Here is a 9,445-nt window from a genome sequence, read left to right on the forward strand (position 1 = left end):
CTGTACAGGAGAGGGTGAATTCCAGCTACTCCCAAAGAATGAAATTCATAAACCAATACATCTCTTTCAAACATCTCACAACCCCCTTCCTCCACCAAAACCCCAGTAAGTCCATGGGGCTGGCGGTATCCCTGCATTCTTCCACATCTTTTAAAAATAACACTGATTCTCTTAAATTTTATTTATTATATGAAAGCCATACACAATTACTGTAGAAAATTTGGCAATTACAGAGAAACCAAAGAGGAAAATTACAATGACTTTATTCCACCCTCCAAAGATAACCACTGTTATTAACAATTTGGAGTACGTCCTCAGTTTTTTCTTTAAACTGCTTTATGTATACAAGTATACATCCATATTTTAAAAAAACCAAAACTGAGATTACAGAATACACACCATTTTTATAACCTTTTTAATATTCAAAGAGCATTTTTCTTTCCAGTCAAATGTTCTTCTATGTGACTTTAAATGGCTGTGCAGTACTCTACCATCTGGATGGATATACAATAACTTACTTAAGCAATCCCCTCTTGCAAATTTTCATTGCAGCAGCAAAGAAATGAATTCCCAACCAGATAGTTGCTTCCTATTTTTCTCAACTGCAATGCTGGGATGAACATCTTATAACTAATCTTTATTTTCTTAGGATAAATTCCCAAATGTAGAATGACTAGGTCAAAGGCCATGGAACTTTTAAGATGTTTGATACATATTACCAAACTGACATCAGTAAGGCTGTATCAGTTTGTATCCCCATATGCAATATATGGGAGTGTTATTTTAGTACTCCTTTTGCCAATAACTGGGTCTTATTTTTTGTTATAGTTTGCTACCAGAAAAATGCTTTCAGCTATATTTGCCTCTGTAATTACTAATGAAGCATACATTTTTCCCCCAGGGTTTTATCCATTTGAATTTCTTTTCTGAATTTTCTGTGTATGTCCTTTCACAGCTGGTTCTTGCTCCTGGAGGGTACTTATATAAAAATTACAGGGTGGGGGAGAGGTGGAAGCAGGAGAATGAAGCCAAGGACACTTTAATACAGTCTCACATCTCAGGGAGGCAGAAAGACTGGAGACAAATGGAGAATGAAGTAGATGGCTGGAAGCTTGTCCTCGATGGAGGCTGGCTGTCCTGGGATGGTCCTGGCCTTTATGAGCCCTCTCTCAGGATGCCCAGACAGGACCCTGTGTTCTCCAGAACTGGTCCTTCACTGGTCTTCTGCCTGCCTCTGTGTTCCCAGGCTGCTCTTCCTCATTTCTGCTCCATGATGGGTGAGGATGGCAGAGCCACATACCAAAGGCTGGATGGATACACTGTAGCCAGCAAAGCGAGGAGGGGAAGAAAGGAGGGAAGCAATGTCCGGGGACAGAGTGATCTTTGTTGCAGCCGACGAGTAGACTCAGTCTACCCACCTCCCTCTACCGCAGTCCCACTCACATCCAGCTTAGGCTGCAGAAGGGTGGATTCAATGATCTACTCCCTCCTAAATCTGTTTCTCATAAATGGAGAATAGGACCCAGCTCCCTGTACAACTCCTGTCCCCAAACAGAACAAACAGCTCCCTATAACCCCTGAACTCGGTCGCCTTCAGGAAGGGAGCCTTGGCCAAGGCTAAACCACATCAGAGCCTGAGCCTGAGAAGGAGATTAGATCAGGAGCCGTGGGTGGCAAGTTTACAATGCCTGATTCCCCCAAATGGGTCACATCCTATTACCCATCTTCCCCTGGCTGCTGGAGGGGAGAATTTCCTGCCTGCACAGGCTTGAGCTGAGTCTCACACACTATCCAAGAAAGTGAAGTGAAGGAAGAGAGCAGAGGCAGCTGGAACCCCATCAGGGGCTGCAGTTCTGCTTTGGGAGGCAGGGGAAGCCTGGGCCACCTTCACATGGTAGGCAGTCAATGCAGAGAATGAGCTCCCACCAACATCTTGCATTGGTCTAGCCCTAGCCCCTCCCTCAACTCCCTCCACACCCTACCCCCCTGCTCCTGGGGATCTATACAGGGATGGGGGAAGGGCAATAGCTTAAGACGTGAAAAGCTGTTTTGTTCCCACCCACAGGGAGAGTAGAGTCCAGGCTCTGAGTCTGCACAAGGGCTTCTGATTTCCTCATGCATGCTCAACTGTGTGATTTCCCCCTCACAGGTGGAGAAGCTGAGACAGGAGGTCTAAGGGTCTCCCACAGACGTGAGTATCCCTGAATCTAGAGTCTGGGCCAGACCAAGGAAACATGGAAAAAGTAAGAGCAGGGGCAGGGGACCACTCAGATGGGTGTCTCAGTATGACCTTTGCCCTGAAGAGGAAACTTCCTTTGGGATTTCACCCGGAAAGACCTGTAGAAAAAAATGGGGGACGAGGAAGGAAGGAGGGTCAAGAAAGACATCTGGTAAAGGGGTAGACAGGGTTTTCTTGGCTCCACTTTCTCCCACTGTCACACAAAGACCAACTAACCCTGGGCAGTCAGAGCCATCTATTCCCCAGTTCAGCCAGAGTCTCTAATCTGAAATTTTCTCTCTTGCTGGGTCAATCTGGGTGAAGGTTCTCCAACTGAATAGGGTTCCCTTTCCCAAAAGGTATCATCACTCTCGCTGTTCAGACCTTCCCAGCCCGAGTTCTGTCACCTTCCAGGTGAGGGGGAAAGCAGCTCCTTCTCCTCTTCCTCCTCCTCCTCGAAGCCAGGGGCAGAGGGCAACAGTTCTTCAACTGGCAGCTTTAGCTGGGTCAGGACATAAAGCTTGCCACTGAAGAACTACTGCGGCTCAGCCAGGTGAGGATGTGGGAGGTACAGCTTCCTAAAGGGAAAGGAAAGAAAAATGGGAAAGATCTGAGCAGGGCCATGTCACAGGGACACTGCCCCAGTGGCATCAAAGTCCAGTCCCGGCAGATGTTCAACCTTCTAATAAGGGTTCTTGGCTCTGACCTGGCCCTTCAGTAGAGACAAGAGATAGCTCTAAACCTACTTCCTTGCTCCTCTTTCCAGAACTGAAGGCTATAGAAACCCAGATCTGCTCTCACTCCCTCCTCTGGCCCCAGCTACTCACAGAGGCCCCCAGCCTCCTCAGCACTGAGAGAGGGCAGGACCTGGGACCCTGGACACACCCCACCAGTCATCCAGGTATTAGGTAAGAAGTTGTACCTCTGGTCCAGAACTGTAAGTTCGGGGATCAGCCCAACTGACTTGTTCCCAGGGAGTTCAGCTGGTAGGGTTTTGGGGGCCTACATCTGGGGAAGAGTAAGGAAGGGAGGAGGTCTAGAGTTTGGAAGAAGGTCAGCAGAGGCTCCTGGGACTGTGAGGAGAAGACAGGGGACCAGAGGCTGGAGGAGAGGGAGGTACAGGCAGGGTGGTTGGGCAGCTTCCCCAGGACTCTCAAATGCCAGGCATTCCGCTTGCGCATTCCGGGTACATCTGGTATGAATTCCAGGCTGTCTGCCGGCCCCTCCATGTCTGAACTTTGTTCCAAGTTCCAAGCCCCGCCCCCACAGTTCCAACGCATGAATCAGCAGGAAAAGCCGGGCCCTGCAGCATGGCCCAGGGAGGGGGCTGGGGGCGTGGCAGGCTTGAGGGCTGTGAGCTGGGGAGGGTGGGTCTGTGCTGACGCTCAGTCCAAGGGCATGGCCCACGAGAGTGTAAGGGGCCAAAGTGGTCTTGCTTTGAAATTTCTATACAAAGAGGGTAAGAAAGATTAGGGTGGGAGGTTTTCAAATTACAAAACCCTCTTGGGAAGCATGAACTTTGTGGTATCTTCCTTCTCCTAGGTGACCAGTCCAACTCCTTCCCACTCCTCTGTCTGAGCAGGCTCTTTTCAACTCAAAGGACTCAGCTGCTGCTGAGAGTCTGTGCCAAGCAGGTGCCCTTGGCTGCAGGGCGGGGTGGGCCCAGGGCACTGACCCTCTGACCAGCTGCTCCATCAACCCCTTGGCACCCTGACAACTCCTAGCTCAGTCTGACAGCCAGGATGACAGGCCAAATGAGTTGGAGGCTGGAACTAGGGCCGGAGGGAGGTGGGGGCGATAGCCTAGCCAGAGGCCACGGGGAGGGGCCAAGAGTTGGCCGGGAGGTGGGGAGAGAGGGAGCCCAATGATGACTAACCCAGGCGCCCCACCCAGCCAGCCGGCTTCCCAGGCGGTCAGGGCCAGGCCTGGGCTAGGGGCCCCACAACCGGACAGGCTGGGGGGAGGTGCAGAGGTGACCTTCTCTCGGCCCAAAACGACCAGTTAGGCTGGGGAGGGGGGGCGGTTAGAGTTTCCAGGCTCTCCTCCTGCCCGCTCCCACACCAACCGCGGTGAAACCCTAACCTTTGGGTTGCATAAGGCGCCGGCACCACCGCCCCCTACTCCTCTCCCCTTCCCCCTTACATAACATCCCCTGGAGGGAAGGAGAGGAGGGACCGGCCCGCCCAGAGACCCCTTCCCTGCCAGGGCGCTCTACTGGCCCTGACCCAATGAGTGCCGGTAGAGGCAAAGCACCTCCCCGCTCCCCACCCCATCCAAATCCTCCCCAAGCCGTGAGGCCGGCTCCGGTATCCTCGGCCCAGAGGGCGCCGAGGTTAGCTGCCTCCAGCCCTCCGGCCCCTCGTCTTCCTCCCAGCTACTCTGCAAAACCTTCTGCTATGACTACTATCCCGGACTCTTTCTTTAAATCTCCTGACACACTACTCCAGCCAGTCCAGACCCCTCTCCCCCGGAGCGCCCCAGCCCCCGCCGCCCCCTCTCCCCTCCCCCGGAAGGGCAGGGTGTGGCCGTCAAGACCTTACTCTCCCCCATTACCCCATTAGCACAGTTCCCTCCTGTGCAGTCGGGACCCCAGCTCACACCCACCTGGTGCTGGGTGGGGGGTTGTTGAAGGTAGGGGAGCAAATCAGTGCGTCCGTCCCCCACGGCCGGCGGCGCTGTCTCTTCCCAGCGCCCAGCACACACCGGCTCCAGTCTCCGATCAGCTGGCGGCGTCGTGACGCACAAGCTGCGATTGCACCGCCCAGGGCCAATCACCGCCCACTGCTGGGCAGCGTGACCACACCCACTCGGGGGCGCCAGCGCTTCGCCCTGGTCCCGCCTCCCCGACCGCCTTAGCTCTGATTGGCAAGGAGACCACCCCTTTGCCTAGCGGAATTGTGCTAAGCCACGCCCACCAACTTGTGATCTGGCCAATAGGTGAAAAGGCGTGGCACAGTCCTCCGCCTAGGCTACTTGCTTAGAAGAGCGCTACGTCAAAGCCGAGTCCTAAAAAGCAGTAGGAAGTAAAGGCGTGTGTGTTTGCAGTGCATACTGGTCAATGTAGTTCCCGGTCTGAAATCTCGCTCCCAGAATCCAGCGCGCTCTGTGAGTTGGCATTTTTAAACGGTTCTCCGAATCCATCCTGGCGAAGTCCTTAAAGGGCTACAGCCCCTCCTTTCTGGAGCCGTGAGTGGTTCTTTTCGACAACTCCAAAACGGATTCGCTGACCTCTGCAGCAGGAGATAGCTCTCTAAGGAAAGGTTGAGCAGGAGAAGCAACAGGAGTGAGCAGACCTGATGGTGGTAATCAGCCCTCAGGGCAGCAGGCTCTTCCTTTGGAATGACTCGTGAGGGCTTTTGTGGGAGGACTGCGCACCTCGTCTGGTCGCAGCATTCACTAGAGCGATCTAGTCCACCCCTCCTGGGAGGGCCCTTCCAAAACAGAGGAGACTTTTCTTGTGGAAGATTTCTCAGTCGCAGAGAGAGAGCCGCCCAAGCAGCAGCTTCCTAACGAAAGATTTATAGCACGGTCTTCACCTGAGGGTAGTAGGAACACTTATGGTTAGAAACTAGGAGCCGGGCCGAAGTGCAACTGGTCAGCAACCCCGTCCTCTACCTAATACCCACATTCTGTCCCGCCCTCTAGAAGCTTTTCACTGACTCAGGCCTACTTAGGGAAGAGATTCCAAAGGTGTAGACCAATGAGGAAGCTGCTCTTTCCCCAGAAGCCAATCGGAGACTAGGGGGGGGTGGGAAATGGGGAAAAAAAAACCCGGAAAAGAACCCAATGACTTGGCAAAAGCTGTCGAACCGCTTATTTAAAGGAGCAAGTCTGAGACCCACCCGACTTCTTCACTCCCTCCTCTCCACCACCACCACCAAAGAGCAACGTGTGGACAGGCATCCGTGACTTTTCCATAAGCTTCCAACTGAGGGTGAAGGTAACAGCCTGGAGTGTGAGACAGTTCCTTCCGTATTAAAGACATCCTCCACCAAGTGATTGCTGTCGTTCTTGGGATCTCCAGAATTCTGAAACTGTGTTCAGAACGTTGTGCCTTTAAGGAAACTTCCTGCCTCCCAACCCAGTAACAGCTGTTTGTTGGAAAGTGTGACCTCAGGGGACGAATCAGCTGTTACCACATCTTCCTCTAGTTCTGCCCTCCTCCATCCCCTTATCCCCATCCCCCACCACCACCACGGGTGGTGAGGGAAGGAAGGAGATGGAGCCCTAGATATGGGGGACCTGCTTGTATGTTCTTTCCTCTTCCCTTTCACTCCAAGACTGTTTTCCTCCCCCGCCCCCGCCCCAGTCTGCTGGTTAGTTCTTCTGAGGCTCTGAGCAAGGAACGAAAACTATTTCCTTTAGGCACAGTCAGCTCAGACCCACCCTCCTCTGGTCTAGTAAGGAGGCCTGTATTGGGAGGCCCAGAATGGTGGCTGGCAGGCTCCAGGAATGGGTACTTGGGAAGGTCCAGTGAAGCTGAGGACTAAACCTAGAGAAGAGGAATGGCTGTGGAAACAAGCCTCCTCTGGATCAGAACCCAGCTCTCCAGGCCAGCTGCCCCCTATTCCCTACTCAAGTTCCTCCCCAGATGGGTCCTGCTAAGGGGATCCTCCTGGTTTTGCCCGTTACTCCACTTTTAACTGTTCTTAGACACTACCTGGCCCTTGGCTCCATTTTTTACACTCTTACCCCACCAATGCAAGGGTGCTGATGTGGAGCATCCCAGGGGCTGCAGGTGGAGCACAGTGACCCCAGGAACCAGGGGCTTTGGCTGGGAAGTCCTGTAGGAAGAACCAGGTAACTGTTTTGCCCTAGCCCTGAGCTGAGTGTCAGGGTCACTCCAGGACAAACTTAGTGTGAAGTCCCAGGACTGACTTGGCAAGGTTGGGAGAAACTGAGTAGGGTCTTGGCCAAGCTTGGAGGAAAGAAATCTCATCAGCTGCTCCCATTGTCCACTATCCTTAGCATAGAAATCTCATTCCCTTCTTACCCAAGGCCCTTGGGGTAGGCCCTTCCCCATTTTGTTCTAACTTTCCATGCCCCCACCCTCCCACCATATAGGGCAAAAGCACAGGCTCTGAGCCCAGGGTTTCTCAGTCACAGCACTATTAACATGTTGCACTAGATAAGTTCTTGTGGGAGCTGTCGTGTACATGGTAGCTTGTTTAGTGGCATCGCTGGCCCACTAGATGCCATTAGCAGCACCCCCCACCCCCTATTATGACAACCCAAATTGTCTCCAGACATTACCAAATGTTCACTGGGGGCCAAAGTTGCTCCCAGTTGAGAACCACTGAGTTAGACAAATTTGGATTGAAATTCTAGCTCTTAACAGCTGTGAGCTTGATGAAGATACGTAACTTCTCTGAGCCTCAATTGCCTCATCTACAAAATAGAGTAAATAATAAATTCATGGCTTATTGTAGGGATTTAAAAAAATATATGTTTGAAAACACCTAGCACAGCAACTGGCCCATAGTTGGTGCACTAAACATTAGCTTCCTTCACTTTTCTCCTTGCCAGGTCAGCAAGAGCTAACCTCACTCAGCATGGGCTGACCACTGGAGCTACTGCAGCCTCCCTCCCTGACCATCCAAACCATGACTTTCAAGAAACTCAGTACTGAGGTTGACAAAGGGGAGTGGCTAATTTGGTACCAGATTCCCCAAAGCCCAAGGGTGCCTGTATTGGGATTCAGGGAGCATTTGGAAATAGAGCTGTTACAGAGCATTACATCCCGAGCTGTGACCTGCAGATTGACTGCGTCAGAATTACCTGGTGCTTGTTAAAAATTCAGACTCCAGGGTCTCAATCAGAAATACATCATGAAGTTTGAAAACCACTGTTTTAGGGCTCGGGTTGCGGCAGGTGTCAGTGCCCTAGAAATCTTAGTACACCAGTACACCAGTACCCAGTATTCCCTATTTAAGGGAAGGAAAGAACTGTAACAGGTAAGGTTAGTTACACTCAAGGTCACTGCTGCATTGCAAGCCAAAACCACTAGAGGGCAGGGCACACACAAACTTTCAGAAAAACAAATTATGCCTGCTCAATCTAGGTAAACTGAGACCAGAACAAAGACCATGTGGACCCAATTTTTTTGGTACTAAGAAGCAGGCACTACTTCCTCACCATCAAAACCATCCTCTCATCTGAGGTACTCATACAAATGTTGGGGATACAAGATTGTCAAGGGACACCTCATTTCCCAGCTGAAAAAACAATAGTGCAAGGCCAAGGAGTACAACGAAAATTGGCTTTAGAATAAGATAGGACTGGATTTGAATCCTGGCTCTACCACTTCTTAGCTATGTGACCTTGGGCATGTTACCTGGGGTAGTCAGCTCCCTCACCCTAAAATTGTATAAAACTATCTTCTTAAAAAGGGTTGTTTTATTTATATATACACACACACACACACACATATGTATACATATACATACATATGTATACACACACATATACGTATACATATACATATATATAATATACGTGTATAACTGAATCACTTTGCTGTACACATGAAACTAAATCTACTTGTAATTGTAAATCGACTACAGTTCAATAAAAAATAAGAATAAAAAAATAAGGATAATTGTCATCGCGAACCTAAACAAAAGATCTAAACACCTCAGTTAAAAAGGAAAAGGGGGTTATAGTGAGGATTAAAGAAATCAAGGTATGCAAAGTGCTTGGTGTGAGGCCTGACTCCTAATGAGTGCTCATAAATGGTGGTTTTAAGTTATGGCTGCCCAAAGTCATGTGACCAAGTACATCAGGGGCTCTGGCTGCCCCTTCAAGAAAGAAGATACAGATAGAATCAGATCACCGTTAAGCCATTCCTGTCTCCTCTCTAACTAGGACTTTAGTTTTTCTTAAGTGCCTTTATGGAACTCTCGTATCTCCACACCAAACTCTTAGGTGAAGGAAACTCCTTAGAAGTGGGACTCAAAAAAACAGGGGTAGTGGGTTTGCTGCAGACAATGGCCTATCTATCTTGCAAATGAGTCGTAAATGAAACCCTTTGAAGGAGTCATGTAATTTTGGTACCAGCTCTCTGGTTTCGGCTCCCTGTCCCGTGCTGCCCCCTCCCCCCAGCCACCGTGGCATTTGGTAGGCTCTGACCACAGCAGGCAGGCTCTGTGGCACCGCAGAGGCAGATCTTCAACAGGAAATCCTTAGGGGGACATTTCCTCCCAAGAATTCCAGGCCTTTGAGCCTCGG

General features: G+C 50.7%; 1 long non-coding RNA gene across 2 annotated transcripts; it reads right to left on the minus strand.

Moving 5' to 3' along the window:
• Positions 1–166: 166 nt before the first annotated feature.
• LOC105071512 (uncharacterized) lies at positions 167–7,226 on the minus strand. Of its 2 annotated transcripts, XR_835533.3 has the most exons (3): positions 4,823–5,862; positions 2,626–2,796; positions 167–2,337 (listed from the first exon to the last, which is right to left on the minus strand). It is a non-coding gene; the product is annotated as an uncharacterized LOC105071512 (long non-coding RNA). The 2 variants fall into 2 exon arrangements; XR_012499569.1 differs by having other exon boundaries at positions 167–2,796; positions 4,823–7,226.
• Positions 7,227–9,445: the final 2,219 nt, after the last annotated feature.

The sequence above is a fragment of the Camelus bactrianus genome, chromosome 16 (genome assembly GCF_048773025.1).
Source record: "Camelus bactrianus isolate YW-2024 breed Bactrian camel chromosome 16, ASM4877302v1, whole genome shotgun sequence".
Classification (NCBI taxonomy): Eukaryota; Metazoa; Chordata; class Mammalia; order Artiodactyla; family Camelidae; genus Camelus; species Camelus bactrianus.